This window comes from Manis javanica, chromosome 5 (genome assembly GCF_040802235.1).
Source record: "Manis javanica isolate MJ-LG chromosome 5, MJ_LKY, whole genome shotgun sequence".
Taxonomy (NCBI): domain Eukaryota; kingdom Metazoa; phylum Chordata; class Mammalia; order Pholidota; family Manidae; genus Manis; species Manis javanica.
In genome coordinates this window covers 96,070,577-96,097,136 of record NC_133160.1, presented here as the reverse complement: position 1 = coordinate 96,097,136, position 26,560 = coordinate 96,070,577, and the positions used below count along the sequence as shown (strand labels likewise).

General features: G+C 35.3%; 1 long non-coding RNA gene across 5 annotated transcripts in view; it reads right to left on the bottom strand.

Annotated features, from left to right (window-relative positions):
* Positions 1-3,806: 3,806 nt before the first annotated feature.
* Positions 3,807-26,560, bottom strand: part of LOC108401136 (uncharacterized) — a 230,973-nt gene continuing 208,219 nt past the window's right edge. For all 5 annotated transcript variants that reach the window (XR_012131648.1, XR_001854083.3, XR_012131649.1 and 2 more), the window contains one exon: positions 3,807-4,269. This is a non-coding gene — a long non-coding RNA (uncharacterized lncRNA). The remainder of the gene's footprint in view (positions 4,270-26,560) is intronic.

Below are 26,560 nucleotides of genomic sequence, written 5' to 3'. Positions count from 1 at the left end.
CCTCCCACACTCCTCCCCTTTGGTAACCGCTAGTCCCTTCTTAAAGTCTGTGAGTCTGCTGCTGTTTTGTTTCTTCAGTTTTGCTTCACTGTTATACTCCACAAATAAGAGATATCATTTGGTACTCACCTTCTCCACCTGGCTTATTTCACTGAGCATAATACCCTCTAGCTCCATCCATGCTGTTGTAAATCGTAGGATTTATTTCTTTCTTATGGCTGAATAGTATTCCATTGTGTATATGTACCACCTCTTCTGTATCCATTCATCTACTGATGGACACTTAGGTTGCTTCTGTATCTTGGCTATTGTAAACAGTGCTGCAATAAACATAGGGGTGCATTTGTCTTTTTGAATCTGAGAAATTATATTCTTTGGGTAAATTCCCAAGAGTGGAATTCCCGGGTCAAATGGATTTCTATTTTGAGTTTGTTGAGGAACTTCCATATTGCTTTCCACAATGTTGAACTAGTTTACATTCCCACCAGCAGTGTAGGTGGGTTCCCCTTTCTCCACATCCTCGCCAACATTTGTTGTTTGTCTTTTGGATGTTGACCATCCTAACTGGTGTGACGTGATATCTCATTGTGGTTTTAATTTACATTTCCCTGATAATTAGTGATGTGGAGCATCTTTTCATGTGCTGGTTGGCCGTCTGAATTTCTTCTTTGGAGAATTGTTTGTTCAAATCCTCCACCCATTTTTTAATCATGTTATTTGCTTTTTGGTTGTTGAGGCATGTGAGTTCTTTACATATTTTGGATGTTAACCCCTTGTCGGATATGTCATTTACAAATATATTCTCCTGTAATGTAGGATGCCTTTTTGTTCCGCTGATGGTATCCTTTGCTGTACAGAAGTTTTTTATTTTGATGTAGTTCCATGTGTTCATTTTTGCTTTTGTTTCCCTTGTTCAAGTAGATGATTTCAGGAAAAAGTTGCTTATATCTATACTCAGGAGATTTTTGCCTATGTTGTCTTCTAAGAATTTTATGTACATTCAGGTCTTGATCCATTTTGAGTTTCCTTTTCTGTATGGGGTTAGACAATAATCCAGTTTCATTCTCTTGCATGTAGCTGTCCAGTTTCACCAACACCAGTTGTTGAAGAGGCTGTCATTTCCCCGTTGTATGTCCATGGCTCCTTTATCATATATTAATTGACCATATATGCTTGGTTTATATCTGGGCTCTCTATAGTCTGTTCCATTGGTCTATTGTTGTGTTTGGGGTTTCCTTTTTGAGAGTGACATCTTTTACCTTTTTCTTACCTTTTAATCTTGGCTTAAACCAAAGCATAAGGATTTTCTACAGTGCATTTCAGATCAAACGTTTCTGCTTTAAGTGCTCTTGAACAGATTTTAAAATCAGAAATTATGTAGCAGTCTTTGACTAATTTAATTATTCAATTCAAATGTTTTTGTCAATCATTTATTACATAAATGACACACAGATGCTATGGTGGATGAGAAGATGGAATGGTTTGTGAGACTTAAAATTTAATGAGTGATAAAATTAAATCAAAGGCTAAATAATAATGCAATATGTATCCATGAAAATACCATTGGAGAAACTAAGAGATTCCAACTGCGTGTGATTTGTCTGTGTATTAAAATCTGAGAATTACTTTTATAAGAAACTGGGATATCATAGTACTTTCAGATATTATCAGATTATTGTTGTGGTTTTCCAATAGTTAAAACACTTTTCCAAAATAAGAAAATGATTTACATCATTAATAAGGTGTATTTTTGCAAGGGTAGAACTTTTCTCAATGATTGAATTTCTAAGAGCCTTGACGGGAACACAAGCCAGCGTAAATTTAGTATTATCCACAGATAATCTGATAATCTTCATGTCAATGGTGTTGGATTCAGTGTCAGATAAACAATTCAACAAATAACTTAGTGAAGAAAGACAACTGTATGAGTGTGAGATGGGAGAAGGCATCATGATGGATATGTACCATAACGAATGATAAAGCAAAAAGGAAAAATAAGACTTTCCAGTTGGGAAAGAGTGTGAGCAAAGCCTTGAGGAAGTGACTGCCACGATGGAGGTATACCATGGGGACAGAGGACGGAAGGCAGCGAGAGATGAGAAATTAAGATTCTATATCTGAGGAGCAGCATGACATTTACAGTACATATACAGTATGTGCACATATGTATGCATGTCTTCATTTATTTAGATCTATAATGAAGAAGCTAGACTAAATCATTGATCTGCCAATATAGCAAGAGTAGTAAGTAGGATGCTTGTTAAAAATGATAGGTTTCTAGACCCTGCTTATAAAAAATAGCTGCTGAGAGTGGGCCTGGGATATTCAGTTTCATGAATTCTTTCCTGATTCTGTTGCTCTAGCATATTTAGAAATTCTTGGAACTTAATGAACTCTTTCACCTTTAATATTTTAAGATTCTATGTTTAGAGAATCATAAGTAGAATTCTGGAACTAAGAATTTGACATAATTTAAATGAAACTAAAAAAAGGAGGTTAAGGAAAATTTATAAAAAAACAAGCTGAAGAAGCTATATATACTCTGGATATTATAGAAAGCCAAAGTCTATGAGAAATTCAGACATTCTTAACATACATTTTTATATAAATATGTGAAGTCAAACTGGCTATTTCCTAAGATATGGGGAGAAAGAACATTCTTATGAAATTCAATTGTTTATTTTTGATATTATTGGAATGAATTAATTAACATTATTTGTTCAACCTGTGCATATATGTATATATATATCAATATTTTGCACATGCCATTTGAAAACATTTTAAATTATATTTCAGTACATTGTGCTGTGTTTTGAAGGTAATATTGTATATGTTTATTTCCTGAAGACTTTTTAAGAGAAAAATATACGTAACAACTATATTGAGTGCTTTATAACTACATTTCCAAAGCTAGACATCATTTTGTTAAGTGAAAATGTGATTTAATGAGTGCTGCCTTCAAACGACATTCTTCAGTGGATGTCATGGAGATATGCAAATGAAGTTAAAGACATTGTCCTCATTCTCAGAGAATTTACAATATAATAGGGGAACAAAATGCAGATGAAAGATATAACAACACATGCAAAGATGATATGAAAACAGGTACAAATTAATGTAACACAAAACATCAGTGCTAAGAGAAATGGAATAATAGAATGATCAGTATGGAGTAGAACTTTTCAAGTGGACTTAAAGAAGAAAATTTATTTAAATGTATGTTTGATAAAAGCACAAATATGGATGGAAAGACAAATAGTGGGAAAGATATTCTATTGAAAGAGCATGGTGAGACCTCTGGGGAACAAAAGGTTAGAAGAAAGAGCAAGTAATTTAATATGATTGCTAAAAGATAGATTGTGCCCAAATAATAAAAATGTGATATATAATTCCCTTTGATTCTGTTTAGAGAGGACCCTTATTCAGCAAGCCATCTATTTTCCATTTTATGTAGGAAAAGGATACCTGTTACCAAGGACTCCATGGAACTTAAGTTGTTTCAGCATTCACTGAAAACCAATGGCTAAAGTATATTGAAACAATGGTAATGTCTTCGAAAAAACAAGGGATAGAGTTTGACCTGAATGAATACTTAAAAATTTTTTTAATCTGCTTATAATATCTTTAAAATATAACTGCATTGCTCTCACTCTAAAAAATTGGATCAGAGAGCATGACAGTGATCAGTTCTGAAGGCAGAGACAACAGTTTAAAGTTCAAAAGCTTATTTCAAGAAAAATTTTGAAACTCAATGCAAATCAATCCATGTTTATAATTAATTTTTATTTTATTATACAAATCCACATTCATAGTTTAAAAATAAAAACATTGGAGACAGTTGAAGATTTAGTGATTTCACAGGCACCCTCTCCTTTCTAACATGATCTGGTTAAATCAGTAGCCAGAGTTCAGTTTTGTGACTACATAGATATTGTTTGCTGCCAAGTACACATACAATCACACTGGTGTTTCAAATGATTCTTTTCCCTACGTAACACCTTACCATTTTTTTTGGATTGGTCTGTTATATGTCTATTGCTGATTTTCCCCCAAAATTCAAACAGACCTAGCAAAAAAGTTTCCAAATGATAAGTACTTCAGAGAATCCAACCTGGAGATGTCAGTCCAGCTTCTCTACCCTCCTTCTCCACGGCAGACCATCGTCCTCATCGTCCCCTTCACAATGTCCTCCCCTCTTTTCAGGCCTCTGTCTCTTCCTTTGATTGGCTCACTCCCTCATTTTAGTGGAACATATCCTCCAATTGATCCCTAGGGGGAAAAAAATGAACAGGCAGTTACTTTTGAAACCATGAAAGTTTGAAAATATTTTTATCCTCATACTTAGTTAAGTGGGAATTATGTTTTAATTGTGAGGGTGAGTCTCTATTTCCTTTATATCTCAGTTTTGTTCTTGAAGTGTCTAATGTCATTCTTATTCCTAATGTTTTCTTCATGTTCTGTTTTACCTCTGGGAAGACTTTAAGATTTTTTTTTCTTTATTCCAATTTTTCTTTTTTTTATTCTTATTCTGAAAGTTTCTGATGATATGTGTTCTGACGTGGTAGATACTTTTCATGGGAAGAAAATCAAATATCAGGAGTTCAAGATATTTTCTCCAGGGTCATTCAGAGTTTCCTATATATATGACTTGAAATTCTAGGAATAAAGAAGGTGACTAAGGATCCAACAGTTCAGTATAAAGATTTTCATTGAGTACCATATTTTTGGCCCCACACCTCACCTCTTTACTCTTAAAAGCCAGGTATCCTCTAGTCCCCTAGTCCTGAAAATGCTTATCTCCTGATATGAGATATGATGAAGGATATAGAGTTATCCTCCATACTATCTGGTGCCTTCAACTGATGAGTCTCTTATAGGCTCTGCATGATGATTAGCTATATCTGTAGGCCCCCAGTTATAATCACTTAGATGGTAACTCAACTAATCAGCTACTATTCCTCCATCTAATTTCTAGCTCCCAAAAATATATTGAAAACTCCTGTGCTGTTGTCTCATCTCCAATTCTTCTGTCCTTTGTTTTAATGTTTTTCTGACCTTTGATCCAATTTGAGGGTTTTGGAATAGAAAGAGGTAGTCAACCACTCAATACAACAGAAATGGCCAAAAAATTAGCTAGATAATCTATAATACCTATTTCTTCTTGTGGTTTAAAGTCATAGCTCTTAGATTTTTGTGTTCTTATTAGTTCCCAAGTATAAAAGTGTAACTTTGAATCATGGGATTATTGTACTAGAAGAGGCCTAGGAAATTAGTTTTACAGATGATTTAATAGTAGAAGCAGAAAGAGAATATTAGTTTCAAGACTCTCATCAATCGCATTATATATATATATATTAGCATAGACTATTTCACTTAATACACTGAAGAAATGCATTGGTCCTGATGCCGATGTGACCAAGAAATGTACTTTCCTAATCAGAATTTGACGACAAATGAAATTACATACAACGGACTATTAGCTTTAATGCACAAAGTTATTTCAAACCCATTTAGCACAAAAAATAAATTTAAAATACAAATCGAGCAAATAGTTTAAAATAAGAGTGTATGAATCAGGATAAAAGCTAGGCTGCTAAAGTGGCATGCGTCCTTCTGCTCACACTGCTGATAATCTAGCCACGAAGGGGTCTAGCTGTAAGGGGGATGCTAGGGAATGAGGCCTGTAGCTGAGCAGCCATGTGCAGGAGAGGGAAGAATGGATTCACGCTGCAGAAGGGATTTTAGTGGCAACTATCTCCCTCTGACACAATGAGATACTTCTACTTTGCATTTCAGTACACAAATAACCTAAAATGATAGTTTTCGATGCTACCAAATGTGAGCTGAAATGACCACATTCAGATGTCCATGAAGGGTATCCAGTGTAATCTTTCTGAAAAACTGCTTGGCAATGCTTTTCAAAAGCCTTAAAAATAATCATGTCATTTGAGCCAGTAATATTAATCCTAGGAATTTAGAGCAGTTGGAAAAAAAAAATCACAAAATACTTGAAACAGTCACTTAAGAATATTTTATAAAAGTGAAAAAGCTGGGAAAATATGAAGGATTTTGCTAGTCACCTTCACCTAAGTTATGTGCTTCATGTAAATGTTTCTGGTCATAAATTAACAGATACTTTTATGACTGCGAATCTGACTACCCTGCTGTTTTAAAGAAAAATTTCCAATGTAATTCAAATCTATTTAAATCTCAGTTGTTGAGATTTATTTGCCTAATAATATAGCCTCAAGTACATAAAACAAAAAAAAAAACATAGAACCTGAAGGAGAAATTGCTGAGTCCACGCTAATGGTGGGAGATTTGAATACCTCTCCTTCAAAAATTAACTGAACTAAAAAAGTTAATGGTTTTAATAAGATAATTATTAAGCTTAATCTCATGAACATACAGTATTTTTTCAAATACTTGTGGAAAATTTGCAAAGATTTTCCATGTGCTAACTTAGAAAATTTAAAGCAACTAAAATTATGCTTCATTATCCTTAGAAAATTGACTTTAACACTTATTTTCTTTTGATTAAATAATTATAATATGCTCAATGTTGAATATTTGGAAAACAGAGAAAAAGTAAAAGAAGTTGAATCACTCACAAAATGTCCCAGCTTTCTAAAATGTACACATATGTATTAATGTATTTCTCCCTCTAAACTGGAATCACACTATAAGTTGACTAAGTAATAACATGTTTCCTGTTATTAAATGTTCTTTGAAATTGTGATTTTTAAAAAAAAATGTCTGCATAATAGCCCATCATATGGATATATGGTAGCTTATATTAACCATTTCTTTTTGTAGACATTAAACTATTTCTAATCTTTTTATTCTTTAAAAAAACAAGTAAAACCATAAAAAAGAAAGGAAGTCTCAGCAATCCAAAATCTAATAAATTAGAAAGGTAGCCTCCTACACAGCAGCCAACACACACACACACACAAATACACGCACCCCACCCCATACCACACCAAGCCAAAGAAAGGACCCTTTACACTTGGAAATTCTAAAACTTACTTCTAAAAATTGATGCACTAAAATTTACAATGGAGTTTTATAACCAAATTAGAATCAAAGCACTTCATATCCAATCTATTGAAAGGGACTTCCTATTTGATAACAACAGCAGAATTTTGTCATTTCCTCTTCTCCTATAAACCACTCAAAAGTAGCAAGGAGGATGTGAAAGAGAAAACCCATTTTTATGAACCTAATAGACAGTGGAAAAAAAGCCAAATCATAAAACTGACGGAGAGGCCACCGAAAGCCTTGACAAGCAAGGAAGAGAGGAGCATCAGAGGAGAGGAGCCGGTGCTGTGCTCTCAGCAGGGCTGGTCCCAAAGAACATTCTGCAAGCTGGAATGCGTAGTCCAAATCTAAAATCAGGTCCCCTTTTTGTAACTGTAGGAAATGGGAGAATGAGGTGGTGGCAGGAGCATCCTCAGACCTAAGTAAGTCGCAGAAACAGAAGAGATATAGCAAAATAAGGACTCAATTAAATAAGGCAAATTTACAGGAAGCCATCTTCATATAGCCTTACACTTCCTACCTCTCCATAGGTTGGCTAGAAAGGAAATGGTTCCAAAAATTCAAATTCATAACCCTGGTTTATAATAAAAATTTATTCTAGTCTGTATTAGAGCCCTATATTCTCCAGCATATAAAATTTCTACAGATTAATCCAAAAGAAACCAGGTTCCAAGGACACCAGTATCTTTTTTTAAGATAATAAAGTGTGCAGATGGGGAGAGGAAAAGAAAAAGGAAGTGAAATGCAGATGAAGCTAAGGAAAAAAGCCACAAATCATCTACTAATTGTGACCCATTATTGCCATGAATTAACATAATAAAAACAATAAAGCACCTTTATAAAACAAAGCACAGAGCAGAGATGCAAGAGCTTAGGAAAAAATGATGAATAAGCACTGATAGAATCCAGGAATAAAGGGAAGAATATCACAGAAACAAAGACAAAACTAGAAGTATCACTAAAAAAATAGGCCCTCCTAAAAACTCAGTGAGGGATATAGTGGACTGAAGTATGGAAAGCATATTTAAATGTGAAGAATTATGAAAAGGAGGAAGAGAAGGAAGAGGAGTAGAAAGAGAATAGGGGAAGGAGGAGAAAACTTCATCCTATAGTGGAAAGGACACATCATATGCTGGCTTGCGGATTATACAAAATGGTCAAACTAAGTCATATTCTAGTGAAATGACCAGACTTGAAATATAAAGAAATATTTATTTTGACATCCCAGAAATACTATCAGATCACTCATAAATAGGGTGACCATATAACTTCTAATCTTTTGAGAATAAAAAAACGATGTCCTTAAAAATTATGCCTGGACAATTGACATCAATTGGAACTATTCCACAAAAGCCAGTAAAAGAGAAAAACAAAATCATACTGGTCTTCAGCTTTCTAAGTCAACACTCAACATGAGAAAGTCATTAAGTACAGCCTACAAATTACCAAGGAAAAGAAAGCACCATGGAAGAAAAAGTTATACCTAGCTATTGTGTCATCTAAGTATGAAAACAAACTATTTTTGAAAGAGGAAAATACAATTACATTAAGAACCTCAAGTAAGAGATAGATGGGAAAACTATGATGGTCAATAGAACCAAGACTAAGACAGATGTTGGGTTATGGTTACAGAATCAAATGAAAACAGTATAAACTTGATGATATAGAAATGAAAATTTTCACAAAAATTATGAAGTGAAGCAGTTTAGAATTTTGGAAGAAAATTAAAGCACATACTCTTATCTTATGTAGCTAGAATTAAAGATATATCACTTAAAGCTCAAAAATAATTTAATAGAATCACAACAACATGTAACAGTAAAAGTTAAATACTGAGATAGACATAATCAATCAAAATTGAATGGGAAAGAAAATGGGTAAAAGAATGAAAAGAAGAAGAAATACCTAATTTTGTTGATTACTCACAGAAGGAAGTTAACAAATACTATTAAAGTAGTAGAGGATTAAGAGTATTATGTAAAATAACAGTTACAGATGTAACAAATAGAACATACATGCAAACCTTCAACACACACACACAACTGAAATAATGAAAACAAATCAAAAAATTTTAAGGCCACAAAAATATTTTAGGGCATAACATAATATTATAAAAGTACCATCTAAAAAAAACCCATCATGTCAACAAAAGTCTAAACTAACCCATTAAAAGAAAAACCTATTTTCAAATTTATTTGCTCCTAGGTTTATACTTTTCATTTTGGGTCATTCCCGAATTATATGTCTTTTTACAAGTCTTACAAAGGCATCTGGACATACCATATTAGGAGCTACATAACGTGATAAATGAAAGTATGTGTATACGCTTGCGTTTGTATGTCTTTCTGTGGATACATAGGCCATACTACATGTGTAGTTTCACCTTTTTTATAACATTGCTTTTTGAATACATTAAACCTCACACTTGAGCCATGTATATATTTATGTTTGAGGGAGAAAGCTTATTTGGTTTGGCCTGTAAAATGTTTAAATCCACTTAAAAATGAGCCATTTCAAACACTCCGCATTTCTATCCAATTATTTCAATCAATGAACTGCATATTCCAAAGCCAGTAGAATTAATTATTGGTCATCAGTAAAACTTTGGCAATGAGCTATTTTAGGAAGTGGTGAACATCAACTGTGAAGGTCACCGAAGTGCTTGAACCCCTGTTGGGCTGTGTGGTTCGCCCTTATATCATTACACTGGCTTTCACGGTGGAAATGCTCTTGTTCTATCCTTCATGACACCCTTTATTAAATCTTGAAGATTAGTTTTCACGGGTGACTGAGCTCAGTCAAATGGCTCTGTTGTTAGCCCTTTAAGGGATGCCAGCTTGTAATGTGAAGTATCAATTAAAACAAAAATTCCAAGCATTTCTTAAAGGAGTTTTGCTACATTAAGAAATCTCGGAGAATCTCTGATTTCATTTGCTCTGAACATTTATTCTCTTCCACAAATGAGGTTGGGATAACACCATGTGGGTGATGAAATTCTTTACTTAAACAGATCACTGATCCTTTAAGGTCTTTTCAAATCTACTCCATTCTCAACTTTTCAAAAACAAGTTCTTAAAACATCTGCATGCACATGCACATGTAAATGTGGGCCTTCAAAGGAAAAAAGACAACTATAGAATTTCCTGCCCAAAATTACATATAAGACTGAGGGAATGTAGGCTGCTAATACTAATGTAGGGAACTTGTATCCAGGACCTATTTCATCTACAGCATGGTTCAATGTTGTGATTATTTTTCCAAGACGTTCCTAATCTAAGGCAAGAAGTAATGAACTTGTCAAGTATTAACATTTTCACCCATGTTTGCGATGTTAAAGAGTAACAGTTTATAGTTTTCTTAGAGGATGTATAAAATAGCCAGGTTGCCAGTATAAAAATATATATTATACATGACTTTTCTCCTATTATTGATAAAATTATTATCACAATAATAAAAACCACTTGTTGACTATTTTCTTTTTTTTTTTGGTATAATTAATGTACAATTACTTGAACATTGTGGTTGCTAGACTCCCCCTATTATCAAGTCTCCACCACATATCCCTTTACAGTAACTGTCCATCAGTGTAGTAAGATGGTATAGAATTACTACTTGTCTTCTCTGTATATACTGCCTTTCCCATGTTCCCCCACCCCCCGCTACATTATGTGTGCTAATCACAATGCCCCGTTTTTCCCCTTATCCCTCCCTTCACAGTCCCTTTCCCTTTGGTAACTGTTAGTCCATTCATGGGTTCTGTGATTCTGCTGCTGTTTTGTTCCTTCAGTTTTTTCTTTGTTCTTATACTCCACAGATGAGTGAAATCATTTGATACTTGTCTTTCTCCGCCTGGCTTATTTCACTGAGCATAATACCCTCTAGCTCCATCCATGTTGTTGCAAGTGGTAGGATTTCTTTTCTTCTTATGGCTGAATAATATTCCACTGTGTATATGTACCACATCTTCTTTATCCATTCACCTACTGATGGACACTTAGGTTGCTTCCATTTCTTGGCTATTGTAAGTAGTGCTGCAATAATCATAGGGGTGCATATGTCTTTTTCAAACTGGGCTCCTGCATTCTTAGGGTAAATTCCTAGGAGTGGAATTCCTGGGTCAAATTGTTTGTCTATTTTGAGTTTTTTGAGGAACCTCCATACTGCTTTCCACAATGGTTGAACTAGTTTACATTCCCACCAGCAGTGTAGGAGGATTCCCTTTCTCCACATCCTCGCCAACATTTGTTGTTGTTTGTCTTTTGGATGTTGACCATCCTAACTAGTGTGAGGTGATATCTCATTGTGGTTTTAATTTGCATTTCCCTGATGATTAGCGATGTTAAGCATCTTTTCATGTGTCTGTTGGCCATCTGAATTTCTTCTTTGGAGATGAGTCTGTTCAGCTCCTCTGCCCATTTTTTAATTGGCTTATTTGCTTTTTGTTTGTTAAGGTGCATGAGCTCTTTATATATTTTGGATGTCAACCCCTTAAAGGATATATCATTTATGAATATATTCTCCCATACTATAGGATGTCTTTTTGTTCTACTGATGGTGTCCTTTGCTGTACAAAAGCTTTTTAGTTTTATATAGTCCCACTTGTTCATTTTTGCTTTTGTTTCCCTTGCCCAGGGAGATATGTTCATGAAGAAGTTGCTCATGTTTATGCCCAAAAGATTTTTACCTATATTTTTTCTAAGAGTTTTATGGTTTCATGACTTAAATTCAGGTCTTTGATCCATTTTAAGTTTACTTTTGTGTATGGGGCTAGACAATGATTCAGTTTCATTCTCTTACATGTAGCTGTCCAGTTTTGCCAACACCAGCTGTTGAAGAGGCTGTCATTTCCCCATTGTATATCCATGGCTCCTTTATCGTATATTAATTGGCCATATATGCTTGGGTTTATATCTGGGCTCTCTATTCTATTCCACTGGTCTATGAGTCTGTTCTTGTGCCAGTACCAAACTGTCTTGATTATTGTGGCTTCGTAGTAGAGCTTGAAGGTGGGAAGCAAGATCCCCCCTGCTTTATTTTTCCTTCACAGGATCGCTTTGGCTATTCAGGATGTTTTGTGTTTCCATATGAATTTTAGAACTGTTTGTTCCAGTTCGTTGAAGAATGCTGTTGGTATTTTGATAGGTATTGCATTGAATCTGTAGATTGCTTTAGGCAGGATGGCCATTTTGCCAATATTAATTCTTCCTAGCCAAGAGTATGGGATGAGTTTCCATTTATTAGTGTCCTCTTTAATTTCTCTTAAGAGTGTCTTGTAGTTTTCAGAGTATGGGTCTTTCACGTCCTTGGTTAGGTTTATTCCTACGTATTTTATTCTTTCTGATGCAATTGTGAATGGAATTGTTTTCCTGATTTCTCTTTCTGCTACTTCATTGTTAGTGTATAGGAATGCAACAGATTTCTGCGTATTAATTTTATATCCTGCAACTTTACTGAATTCAGATATTAGATCTAGTAGTTTTGGAGTGGATTGTTCAGGGTTTTTTATGTACAATATCATGTCATCTGCAAACAGGGACAGTTTGACTTCTTCCTTCTCAATCTGGATGCCTTTTATTTCTTTGTGTTGTCTGATTGCCATGGCTAGGACCTGAAGAACTATGTTGAATAAAAGTGGGGAGAGTGGGCATCCATATCTGGTTCCCAATTTTAAAGGAATAGCTTTCAGCTTCTCACGGTTAAGTATAATGTTGACTGTGCTTTTGTCATATATGGCCTTATTGTTGAGTTACTTTCCCTCTGTACCCATTTTGTTGAGAGTTTTTATCATGAATGGCTGTTGAATTTTGTCCAATGCTTTTTCACCATCTATGGGGATGATCATGTGATTTTTGTCCTTCTTTTTGTTGATGTGGTGGATGATGCTGATGGATTTTTGAATGTTGTACCATCCTTGCATCCCTTGGGATGAATCCCACTTGATCATGATGGATGATCTTTTTGACATATTTTTGAATTTGGTTTGCTAATATTTTGTTGAGTATTTTTATATCTATGTTCATCAGGGATATTGGTCTGTAATTTTCCTTTTCTGCAGTGTCTTTGCCTGGTTTTGGTATTAAAGTGATACTGGCCTCCTAGAATGAGTTTGGGAGTATTCACTCCTCTTCCACTTTTTAGAAAAGTTTAAGGAGGATGGGTATTAGATCTTCACTAAATGCTTGATAAAATTCAGCAATGAAACCATCTGGTCCTGGAGTTTTGTTCTTAGGTAGTTTTTTGATTACCAGTTCAATTTCTTTGCTGGTAAATGGTCTATACAGATTTTCTGTTTCTTCCTGGGTCAGCCTTGGAAGGTTGTATTTTTCTAGAAAGTTGTCCATTTCTTCTAGGTTATCCAGTTTGTTGGCATATAATTTTTCATAGTATTCTCTAATTCTTTGTATTTCTGTGGTGTCCATAGTGATTTTTCCTTTCTCATTTCTGATTCTGTTTATGTGTGTAGACTCTCTTTTTTTCTTGGGGGATTATCTATTTTGTTTATTTTCTTGAAGAACCAGTTCTTGCTTTCATTGATTCTTTGTATTGTTTTATTCTTCTCTTATTTATTCCTGCTTTAATCTTTATTATGTCCCTCCTTCTACTGACTTTGGGCCTCATTTGTTCTGCCTTTTCTAGTTTCATTAATTGTGAGTTTAGTCTGTTCATTTGGGATTATTCTTCTTTCCTGAGGTAGGCCTGTATTGCAATATATTTCACTTGTTGACTTTTTATTAGTTTGACACTAACTTCTTAATTTTGAAACTTACCAAGTTTTCAACTAATATTTCTGTTTTTACTTTTTGGAATTTTCAAATGTTTATCTTTTATCTCATTTATTTTTTCACACAGCCTTTTAAGGTAGATGGAGCCAATATTACTTTGCCCATTTACCAGTAATCAAGTGGAGTCTCTCAGAAGGTAAAATCCAGCTCTCTGAGTCATGCCAGTCTGGGAAGTTTTCCTCACATACTGTCTCTCTTAAAGCTCATGAACCCACTACCATTACCCAGAAAGTTCATGCATAGTACAAGTTTGAAAAAATTTTTAGTTGCTTTGGGAAGAAGTTGAATGGAAGAAAAGCAATATAAAGTATTGTTCCTAATGAAGGAGGGAATTCAGTACTGAAGAATCTTTGAAATAGATTCTCACAAACAGAACGATTTGTACCCTTGCCATATACAGCACCCAGGCTAACTCTTGCTAAAAACCCACAGAGGGTGAATCATTACAGATTCACCAAGCACCAAGCATTCTTTTGGTGTTTATTTCATGTAGAAGGTTAAATGGAAGATCTAACCAGTGACAAAGCTGTATCTAAACAGAGAATATAAAAGCACTTGAGGTTTTTTTGCAGGTATTTGGATATATATATATATTACAACAAGCCCATGAATTGCATTTCCTACCTACCAAAGATTTGTTATGAACTTGATTATTTCTGATTTTAATTCCAATTTCAATTTCAGAATGAGGAAGTAATATTTTTTGTCAAACCAATATATTTGGTAGTAATTTTGTATTTCTTTGCTTTCCCTTCCTATATTGACACTCTAAGAAATGGCTTCAAGTTTGTAATACTGTTTAAACCTGGATAACAGGCTACCTATTAAGGTAAAGATTATATCAAGGGCCAGTTAAAGGGAAAATTTTCAATTTAAGGCATTCTCTCCTATGTCTAAGGATGAGAACTGCAGGTCACAGTTGACCAGACCTTCTTTGTTTTGAGTTGAGTCACTTGATTAGCACCACTGAGTTATGCAAGTGTAATGTAACTTGTACCCTTTGTCCTCCAGGACAATTGTAATCAGGCCATTTATTTCTTTGTTTACTTAGTGTTTTAGTAAAAGCTCTCAGTAAAGCTGATTACTAAGGAAAAGGAGATGACATTGTATGAGTAGATTTCAGCTCTTGGGAGAAAAATAAACAGGAAGTTCCAACCCCTAATGGCCCTACTTCTCAAAACTCAAGAGTTGAGGAGTCTTGTTGGTATAGGCCTGTTACTCCAGGGGGAAGGATGTTCCCTGTCTGGGATGAGTCCTCCACGAAACTGATGAAACTGAAATAGTTAAAGGAAAGGGTAGGTTGGGAAAAAGGCTTTTATTCCTTAAGTCGCTAGCCAGGATCACCACTGTCGGTCTCCTCCAGCTGCGGCTGGCACTTGCCTTCCCCCACCCGCCCCTTCCAGCAGGAATTCCATGGGCAGATCCTTGGTGACTGGCAAACACCAGACCAATTACATACCAAGAATGGAGGGAAGGAGAGAATGGCCATTTTCTTTCCACCCCTTGCCCCAGATCACTGGGAGGCTCTGCAGTGGCAAACACCTATTGATATATAAATGAACTAAGTCTAGGGGGGACATTCTGGAAATTCTGCCATTTACCCTACAGGACCACATTGGCATGGAGTAAAGACCTGGTGTAGGACTGTTGAAAGATTAGAGTCAAAGTAAAGTACCCTGAGAAAGGCAGGATTCTGAGCCAAAGACAAGAGTTCCACAAAATGGCCAAAGATTTTGTGAAGGAAAACAGTCATGGAAACAGCTTCTTGATGAGACTGGAAGCTCTGCTGGACATTGTCATCTAGCATGGTTTCCGGGCATTGGAGAGCAATGTCTGCATGGCGGAACCTGAAATGGAGAGAACTGTAATGTTTGAGCTTGAAGTGACAGCTGTGGTCTGAGTAAGAACTGATCAGCAAGGACCTCCCCACAGCAGAGGACCAACACCTGTTCAAACCTATCCTTATTAATACCACTCCATGGCAGGGAGAGAGGAACAGAGAAAGGAGGTTGGTGGGGAAACAAGGAAATTTGCAAATGAGGAAATTTATAAGGCTTTTAGTTTAATTAACACTATTGTACTGATATTACTTTCCTGGTTTGGATCATTGCACTGTGTTTATGTAAGGTGTTACCATTAGGGAAAGCTGGGCAAGGTATATAAGAACTCTCTGATCTATTTCTGAAAGTTTGTCTAAAATTATTTCAAAGTTTAATGTTTATAAAAGGAGATTACGTCTTTTTCTTTTGATGCATCTTTTAAAAATACATATCTATGGTCTGGAAAAAGAGTGAACAGGTCAAAAACTAATCCTTAACAGCATTTCAATAGTTAGGAAAAGACACCTGTAGGTATATGTAGAATCCTTCTGTGATTGCATATACCTTTCCCATAGCAAATACTTTAACAGTTGTTAGGTTATCTGGATTAACTGCTTAGATTTCTAAGTAGCTCTATAGCCTAACCACATGTTGGATGGTTTTATTACTCCATTTAGTCTCCTATTGTTGACTGCTGGCCTAGACCAGGTCAGGAGATGGCCAATAGCTCTTGAACATAGTGTATAGTGTGTGTTCCACTGTATCTTCTGCAGTGGGTCAGTTCCCCAAGCACCTCTCTCACTCTAATAAGGAGAATCTAGCTGAGTCCAGCTGGTTTCATACACATGTCACTCTGAGGGTACCACTCTCTCTCTTGGGTCTTCCACACCATTGTTAGTCAACATTGGTATTTGCTACCCCTATGTCTTCACTCACTCCACAAATGTACTGAACATGTATTATGTACTAGGCTAAGCAATGAGAGTATAGAAAGCAAACATGATAGACATTAATCATTTCCTGCTGGGGCACATACACATGTGTGTGCTTAGTGAAGAAATAGTTAGCTATGTTTTCCTCCTCCCTTCCTTCTTTCCTTCCTTTCTTCCCTTTCATTTCAGATCTTGAATAACTTCTGTCTGACTTCTATGCATATCTATAAAATTTTATCTAAAAAATTATCTAAAACATATTATCTGAAATAATCATCAAGTTATTATATAAAAGAATCCTGACTGTATGTGATCAGGTTGACTCTGCTATATTAGAATCTCTAACTTTTGTTTTTGAAAAATGTTGCATGGTCAGCAAGTATGATTATGTACATTTGCCATCTGAAAACTAGAGTTGGTATATTTGTGAGATATAAATATGCAAAGACTTAGAGGCCTTGGGTCCTGCTCTTTTCAACGGCCTGCTTCCATGGCAACAGAACCTATTAGAAGCAACCTTGTCACCACAACTTTAGGTCTAAATAATTCCACAGAAAAGATAAAAAAGGTATGTGGCAACTCTATCTTGCTGCATCTTTTACATAAAGCAATTTCTCAGAAATATGATCATTTGAGACAACGAGTGCTTAAAAATTAAAAGGCCCAGAGAGAGAGAAAATGTCTATTCATAACAAGGATTTTTGAAAGCTTAATGAAAGGTGGAAGAAAACATGATAGGACTGCAGTCTTTAACATTTTTGCACAGTGAACAATTGATCCAAAGTTTAAAATGTGACAATCTAGATCATCACTGGGAGACTAAAATGCCCATCCTTAAGAGTTTGTACTTTGAAGCTCATGAAGTGCATAAAGTTTACTCATTAAGTTGCAGAAATCCTTTATTTATAGTATCATTCATTGCTTGGGCCAGAAAATCAAATATGAGTACAAATACTTTATTATGTTCTTTAAACTTTGAATGTCAGAGCACTTACTCTAAAACCATTGTACTAACTTACTGACAGCAAACAAAGGCAAAGAGGGCCTGGTAGGACACAGAATTGTCAGTCCAACATTTTTATTCTTGGTTCACTGGCTTCCCACATCTCTGTGCTCTAAAACACCGTATGTCAATTTTGTTGAACAGAGAATTAACTCTTGTGTATATGAAGTTCGTGGTCACCTACAGGACCAAAAGAGCTCCACTAATCACAAGAAAGACTGGGTCAGGCAGCAAAACCAAAGAGTTTGGTTTCAAAACTGTTTATCGAAGCCATCAAAATGATTAAATATAATCAAGTACATATTACCTATTTGTATTTAGCTTTAACAGGGAATTTGGCTCGGGTTATGATTATTTGTTTTGGCTATTTGTTATGATTATTTGTTACCCCCTTCATAGATAAAGATAGAGTAATTTCTGTAAAAAACAATAGATGCAGTCTGCTCAGTGGACATTCAACTTTATAAATTTGCTTATAACTTAGATAGATGTAACATAGATATATATGCAATCAACATCTACTGTTGTCTGATGTCCACAGCAATATACATGTACATATGCAAATTTGTCAGTTGTGTTCTTTATTTTGAAAGATTCATCTTGTATTTTGTATTTGTATTCATTTTGTATTTTATATTCATTTCATAGAGACTTTTAAACTGTATTAATATTTAGGAGATTTAAAAATACATGTAAAAATTTTAAAGAGTTTAAATACATCTACAATAATTAAATATTTATTTAATGCTTATTGTGTATGGGGCACAAAGACCTTGGGAATATGCAAAGACAGGAAAGAAAACTAATCTCATCCCTGACTGCCTTGAGGAGATGGTCTTGTAACACAAAAATGAGGTGAATAAGGGATGATGACCGGGGAAATGCTGAGTGTAAGACAAGTTGATAGACTAAGGATTTACAGTTCTAGTATTAGGACTTAAGTCTACAACATTAGAATCAAAGTTATGGTGCTTTTAAATTCTGCCCCTGCAGCCTAGTCCATGGGAAAAAGCCTCTAATGGCAAAAAGTCTATTTGCATTCTTGTATTTTTTTTAAATGTTTTCCCCCACCAGACACTTCAGGAGCACAGAGACTGTATCTGTACCTAACTTAGCATAATAACTGGTAGATAGTAAACATCCCATAAATAATTGTAGACTGGCTGAGGAGCGCAAGCCACTTTCTAAAATTTGTAAGTTTCTCTTTATTTTTAAATTTAGGATTTTTTAAACTTTCACTTGTAAGTAATATTAGACCTACAAAAACTAATGTCCTCTTTCTGGTTCAGGATCTAACCCACCACCACATGATGCATTTAGTGTCATGTCCCTTTACTCTCCTGTAGTCTGGAACAGCTGTTCCTCAGTCTGTCTTTCATGACCTTGACACTTTCAAGAATGCTGGCCAGTTATTTCTTACAACGCTCCTCAACTGGAATTTATCTGATGTTTCTCATGATTAAACTCAGATTTTTTATTATTGGTAACAATACCATAGTCATGATGTGCTCTTCTCAGTGCATCATAACAGGAGGCGAATGATATCAGTTTATCTCATGACGGGTCATACTGACTTTGATCATGTGCTGAAGGTAGACAACAGCTACTTTCAAGTCTTATCCTAGCAGCACTGAAGAGTTTTACCTAGGTCTAGAGCCATGCTCTACTTAGGTAATTTTTCAGATCCTTCAACAAACCTTCAAAGCCCTGTGTTTGGTGTCAGGGAATACCAGAATTTAAAAAAAGACATGGCACTTGCCACATGGTGACAGACTCGTAAATATTTACAACAGACTGTGGAAAGTGCAGTGGCAAATGTCTGCAGATGACATAGGAGTAAAGAAGCAACTGTTTATGCTTTGGTAAGGAATGATCAAGGAATAGGCTGTAAAAAATGGTGACAATCTAAGAAGGGACTTAAAGGACAAATAAGTTTTTCCCTTGTGGAGGAGCGAATAGGAGTTGGTGGGCCTCAATATAAAAGTACAAAGCTAAACAAGCATGAAAATACTTGCTGTAATTAAGGAATACTGAGAGGTTCAATGTAGCAAGTACATGTAAAAGAGAGACTAAAAATGAGATACAGTGATCTCAGGAAGTATTTTTATTCCATAACTATAAGTTTACCACATAGATGTTAAATAGACCCTTGGAGACCTTCAGAAAGTGTTCATGGTAGAAGAACTGTTTTTAAGAATGACAACCATGGTGACAATGGGGGAAAATGGACAAAAGTGGAGACAAATGGGTATTCAAAAATTTTTGAAATGAGGACCAGTTGCCATAGTCCAGATAAACGGTGAGGAGGTTCTGACCTGAAAAAGAGGCACCTGAGAATTTGAGGCATAGCAGTAACACGTAAAATTTCAAGGGGTTATTGCTGCTCCATTTGGAGTCGTCTCAGTCCCTGAAATTGGATGGATTGGGTAAACTGGTACCAAGAACTGACAGTCAAATGGAAGTTGAAAATGCAGGAAAGAATAGAATTGTGCTTGAATTGCTGTTAGTGAGAACCATTCAAAGATAAGCTCGCTGTAAATAGAGCTGAATTTTTATCACTGGCATAATGATAGCAATTGACTCAGTGCATCAACTATATTATGTATATGTGAGCAAATGTAGTCCTTCATTGTAACTGTTTGGAAGGAGTCATATAACTAGTCATAATATCCAGAAGCACCTATCAGTTTCTAAGTAATTACTTCTATTGAATAAAGTTTTGCCATTTGGCAAATAATGATTATTGTCATTATTTGTTAATAAATAACTTCCATGCTAAATTACATGTTCATTTTCTGATGGTTAATGGATTCACATCTATTTCTGTCTTTCAAAAGACAAATTAGTGGCGAAAGGAAGGTAGTCCATTCTGTTCTATGATACTATGATACTGCCTATATTATTTTCACCAAAATGATGGAAAAAATTATAATATTTGTAAAAGAGAGTGAGAGAGGAGAGAGGCTGTCCTGCTAGCCTTGTAAATTGCCATGTTGTGAGGGGGCCTAAAGAGAGGGCCAGAGCCCCCCCAGAACTGTGGACAGCCTCCCCAGCAACAAAGAGCAGGAAAAGAGGGGTGTCAGTCCTGCAAGCACGAGGACAAGAATTCTGCCAACAACCTGAGGGAGCTGGAAGTGGATCTTTGTTTAATTGTGCTTCTAATAAAACTGCAGCTCTGGTCAACAGCTGGATTTCAGCTTGGTGAGACCCTTGAGTAAAGGCTCCAACCGTGTTGTATCCAGACTCCAAGCCCTTTTAAAATCCAGGGTGTTTATGATGCCCACCAGCAGTTGCTGCCAAGTAATCACTGTGAATCAAATGTGGCTGTGCATCTTAGTCATGCCACTAAGATAGCTGTTTCCTTGATGAGCATCAGTGGTTTTGTACAATTTCTGAACAAATGTAAGGCATAACCCTGTGTTAAAGAGGGTAATGCCAATTTAATAGAGGTGAGGATTTAGTAAAGCATTTGAGACTGTACAGAAAATACCTGAGAGATTTTTAAGAGTGTTACAAAGCATAATGGAGTATTTCCAGAGATGGCTGATATAAGGAAAACGTCTTGGTCTCTTTTAGAAATCTATTATTTGAGTAAAAACAAGATGCATTATCACTTCATACCTAAGTGCCACCTAGTATCTTAAATAGTGCCTGATGTTCATAAGCAAAATTAATGACATACTAACTATAAAAATAATCTCTATCTTTAGATAAATTGTTGATCTTGATAGTTTTCTCTGATGTGTTTGAAAAAAAGAGAAATATGTTATTTACTTTCCTAATATGTGGGATTTTCTAAATACCTGGTCTTTTCACTGAATATAGAATTCTGGTTTGACAGTTTCTTTCAGTGTCTTAAACATGTTGTTTCAATGTTTTCTGGCCACCATCATTCTGATAAGTCATTTGTATTCTTATTCCCCATTTGTAATGTTTCTTTTTTCTCTGGTAAGATTTTTCTCTATACCTTTATTTTTTAACAGTTTGATTATCATGTGCCTAGGTGTGTTTTCTGTGTTTTTTTCTGCAGTGATAGTTTTTAAATATAAATTAAGATCTTTTGAGTCATTGTCATATATTTTTCCACGACAATTAACTGTATATTAAACTTTTTGTGATTGCCCCACAGATACTAAGGATGTTCTTTTTTTAAAAAAAAATAAGGAAAGAAACCTTTATTGTTTTGTTCTGCAGACTAAATAAATTCTGTTGATCTATCTTCAAGTTCACTGATGGTTTGTCATATATGGTCTTCTTTTAAACTTACAGTATTATTTTTTATTTCAGACATTTTATATTTTAATTTTGCAATTTTCTCATGATTCTTATTCATAGTTTCTTTGTCTCAGCTGAGATTTCCTGTTTATAAGCACAATGTAGTCATATTTTCCTTTATGTCCTTGAACATAATTAAAAATAGCTGCTTATCTGATAATTCCAACATCTGGGTCATCTAAGAGTCAATCTTTATTGATTGCCTTTCTTTAGAATAAGGGTTGCATCTTTCTGTTTCTTCATGTGTAGTAATTGGAATTGTATTCTGTGAGTGACATATTGTAAATATATATTGTATTTTTTGAATTTTATATTGTAAATGCTCTGGATTCAAGAGTATTGTGATTTTGTTGTTGCTGTTAGTTAATCTGGCTGAACTCAAACTCCAAAGTCTGTATCCCCATTGAGGGAGGCAGTTGAAAACCTGTTACATTATTTTAACCTTAGCTACTATACATGCACAATTCAGAGGTCAGCCAGAAGTAGGCGCAGATTTTTATATTCAGAATTGTGGGTATCCTCCATTGATTTTTCTCCTTTCCCATATTTTCTCCGTGTTAGTTTCCTAGAGCTTCCATAACAAATTATCACCAACTGTGTAGCTTAAAATAGGACATTTATTCTCACATAGTGCTGGAGGCTAGAAGGCCAAAATCAAGGTGTTGGAAAGGTTTCTCTTCTAAAGGTTCTGAGGAAGGATCTGTTCTATGCCTCTCTCTCTCAGAAATAGGTTCTGGTAATTGTCCTTTAAAACTTCTTTTTCATAGTTTATAGTTATCCTCAATGGGAAGGTTTGTCTAATAGGAGCTATTCCATCACAACTAGAGTGCAGTCACTGTGTTTTCCTAATCAGCTTATTAGGATAAGGTTATTAAGAATTTACATTTTGCTGCATGTTAAATAATATATATAAATGTTATATTTTAAAATATTTATTCTATCTTGAATATGTATTTCTAATTCATCACTTGGAAGTTGTTTTTCCCTATCATGCATAGTAACACACTTATTACTTAATGTCTCAATTACTTTTCTAAGTGCTTTCTTTATAAATATTAGTTCAATAAATCTTCACACCAACATACAACTTAGACAGTCGTTTTACAGATGAGTGAATTCTCATTTTAAAAATAAACAAACTGAAGCCCAGGGAGGTTAGGGACTGTATGCAAGTTACACAGGTAGTGTGTATGGTGGAATGGGAGAATCCAGGCATATAACGATTATGTCGCACTCCTCCTAAAAACATAAATCTTTGTCTCTGGCACTAGCTTTGAACATTACTGACCACAGAAAAATTATTTTTTATAAGGCTGCATTTGTCCAATTTTGCTTAATTTTTAATGTGTTGTTGAAGTAAATAAACATTGTAATTATAGGATTTTATTAACTAGAATAGCTAAATTCCAGACTTAAAGTTGATTTCATAATTTTGTATTTTTCTCATACACAACTGATATATCAGAAATTCTTTAAGCATTAAAGCAAGCTCTCGAATTCTCAACTTGTACATTCTTTTTTGATTTATCTACAATGCAAAAAGTACAGGAAATTAGATTCAACTAGACTAGTGCATACTCTGCAGATAGTTACATTATATTTCATGTTATAATCTTAACTTTGATCACTGAGAAAAATTCCTTTGTCTTGCTTTTTCTTTCCACTTATCTCTCTTTGTGCGTGTATGTGTGAAGTGTTTGCTCTTATCATAAACATGATATGCTGTAAGACATGAATAAGTGTGTACTTAAGCAAAATACTTATTTCCTTAACTTGACTCACCAGGGCACCCTAGAGATTAATACTGTTAGTGATTTCACAGGTCTCTTGTACATGTGAATTTCCATGAGATTCTATTCAACTGGTGTAAGTAAGAAGAAAGAACAATGTTCCTCTATACAAGGTGGGTTTTGCATTGTCCCACACATAGCCTGCTGATGGCCGGGGGATGGCAAAGTCATCTTCATTAGACGGAATTTAATAGTGAATCAAAGTTCTTGTGGAGAATAGACTGATCTAAACTTTAGCCTCCCTTGGGTCCTGCTGAAAGATTAGAGGGAAAGAGTAGGGCCTTAGTAAGTTGAATGTATCAGATTGTTTTTCACTAATAGTTCTCTTGTAAAACTCTGAAAACCATTCAGTTTAAACCTTAGAAAAAAAGAAAAAGAAAAAGGAGTGGGATGGGGGAGGGAAAAAAACTCAGGTAGTATACCACAGGCGTGGATTTCATTGATTTTTGAGATGTACTGTTATTCCTGTAGCAGGTTCCACAGTTTGGAGTATATATACACATGACCAAAATTTGTCCATCAAAAGTAAAACCATTTTCTTGCTACATATAATAGTCCATGCCAAATGCCACAGTACTATAACTTTAATAAAGAGCTTAAAATATATATAATTACTTTTTAGTTTTATTCCATAATTGGAGATTGTAAGACTCAATCTAAAGGTGAAGTTCTTCGATAAAATCTTTTCAAAAATATTCTGAATTCAGGGAAAGTTAATGGTGGAAGAAAAAGGAGGAGCAGCATGGGTAAAACGTATCAGCCGGCACCCGTATGGCAGGATCAGACATAGTTAACAAGAAAAAAGGAAGGAGAAACCAATGTGTTAGGTGATCTTTAGTCTAAAGAAATCTCTGTTAGGCAACTGGGCATTTTGCTCCTTGCCTTTTATTTCCAACTTCCTTTCAAAGAATTCGTTAAGTGAAAAGAGAGATGATGGCAGCTCAGTATATCAAAGCTCAGTTATCAGTTGGCTTATTCTACTATCTTTAGCCTTTTGTGGATGCCTTATGATGTGTTGTGTGGTAACACTGGAAAGTCAATCTTATACCAGCGATTGCCACATCAGTGTTAAGGAATCTGAAAAAAAAATCACAAAATAGAAATAGTTGCTCTCTCAGGTATAAAGTGGCACTGATAAGAACTAACTTGTCCAAAAAGATTTGGGTAGGTTTCTTTTTCCTTTTTTTTGGAGGGGTTGGAGGAGATATGCAAAAGGGATTAATTTAGCTTTCAATAGGGTGAGAAGGAAGGTCTAAGAGAAAGAAAAAGGCCCTGGAGACTGTTCCATCACCAACTCTTTTAGTATAGGTCATGGGTATGTTGCCCTAGCTAATGACACAAGTAAATAAAAAGCATACTACCATTACAAAGAAATTTGTTTCCTTTTACATAATATTTTTATTTTTAAAAATTCACAGGAACTATTAAAAATTAAACCTCACTTTAAAATCAAAGTACACCTTTTGGGGAACAAGTATACTTTTGCTAAATCTGCAACAGGAAGACTTTAAAAACTCATGAAAGAGAGTGTACTAGTGAGCAGGAAACATCCTCAGTGGGATCCCGAAGAGAATTGAATGAAGGTACTATTTTCAGAGCAGTGGGTAGGGCTACAAGAGCAAGAAAGACATAGTGAGTCAGCGTGGGACTGGCAACAGCAGCCCATAAAGCTACTGGGCAAATGGAGAAGCCGTGTTTCAGAGGAGTGAGAACTCAGTTTCTGAGAAGTGAGAGCTCAGCCATGCTAAAGAGACACAGACTCAGAACCCAAGCCAGGGAGGAGGGCAGAAATACCCTGACATCTTTTGCCTCCTATCCATTTGTTTGCTGCTGTGCCTCAGGTAGCCAAACCCCTTCACAGGGCAAAATGAACTCGGTGCTGCTGGCTTTAAGGTTCAGGATCTCCCCTTTCACTGGCCCAGGGCACAGACCAAAGCAAAGATAGGAAGAAAATTGATGGTGGGGCTTGCAAATGCATGACCAGCTGAGATACTGACAAAGGAATCACTAAAGCAAGGAAGTCAAGTCCTCAATGTGTGAGGAGTATTACGTGTGCCTAAGACTATATTCCTGACTGTAGCCTCAGTAATGCTCTCTTAACTGTGATGAACCACAGGTTTAATGCAATTCATTTTTAGGAAAAAAAATTTTAGGAAGAAAATGTGAAAAAAAAAGAAAGGTGTGAGAAGATTTTCTTTATGGATGACTTTATCCATAACAGTGATACATCTTATTAAAAACAAGGTGTAATATGTTTTATTTTAGTTAATCATACTAATTCTTATTTTATTTTAGAATCTCTATGTGAAGTAGTGTCTTATTTGGTTATATTTATATGAGGTGGTATGACGTATTTTCTTCAAAAGCACTTTCATGTACTCCTTAGAATGCACTATACTGGGCAGAGCTGTGCATTGATCTTAGTCTGAAAATCTTCTCTACCAGAGAACAACTGCAATGAAATGAACATTTGTATGAAATGCATCTACAGTACATTGTGCATTATAAAATTTTAGAGTTGAAAGGCACCTTAAAGATCAAATCTAAAGCTTTTATTTTACAAGTGAAGACAAGTGTAGAAATAGCTGTGGTTTTTGCAAAGTAACACATTGATGATTTTTAGCAAAGTTAAGATCAGAACCCAGGTTTCCTGACTCCTCAACTGATTTTCCTACCTCCCTGGTATAGTTCTCATTTATATTCCTTTTATATAACAGATTCTATTTTATTTCAAGGAAACAATAAATTCCTTCCTCAAACTACCTGGGTGAAAGTGCACTGAAAAGATTGCCCAGCATGCTAATTACTCTCAACCAAGATTTGAAGACACCATTCAGAGTAGAAAGAGGTGTCCTTGTGTGTTGCCAGAAGCAAGTCGAGCTGCCTGTACTCACCACCCCCACTCCTGCCATGAGCC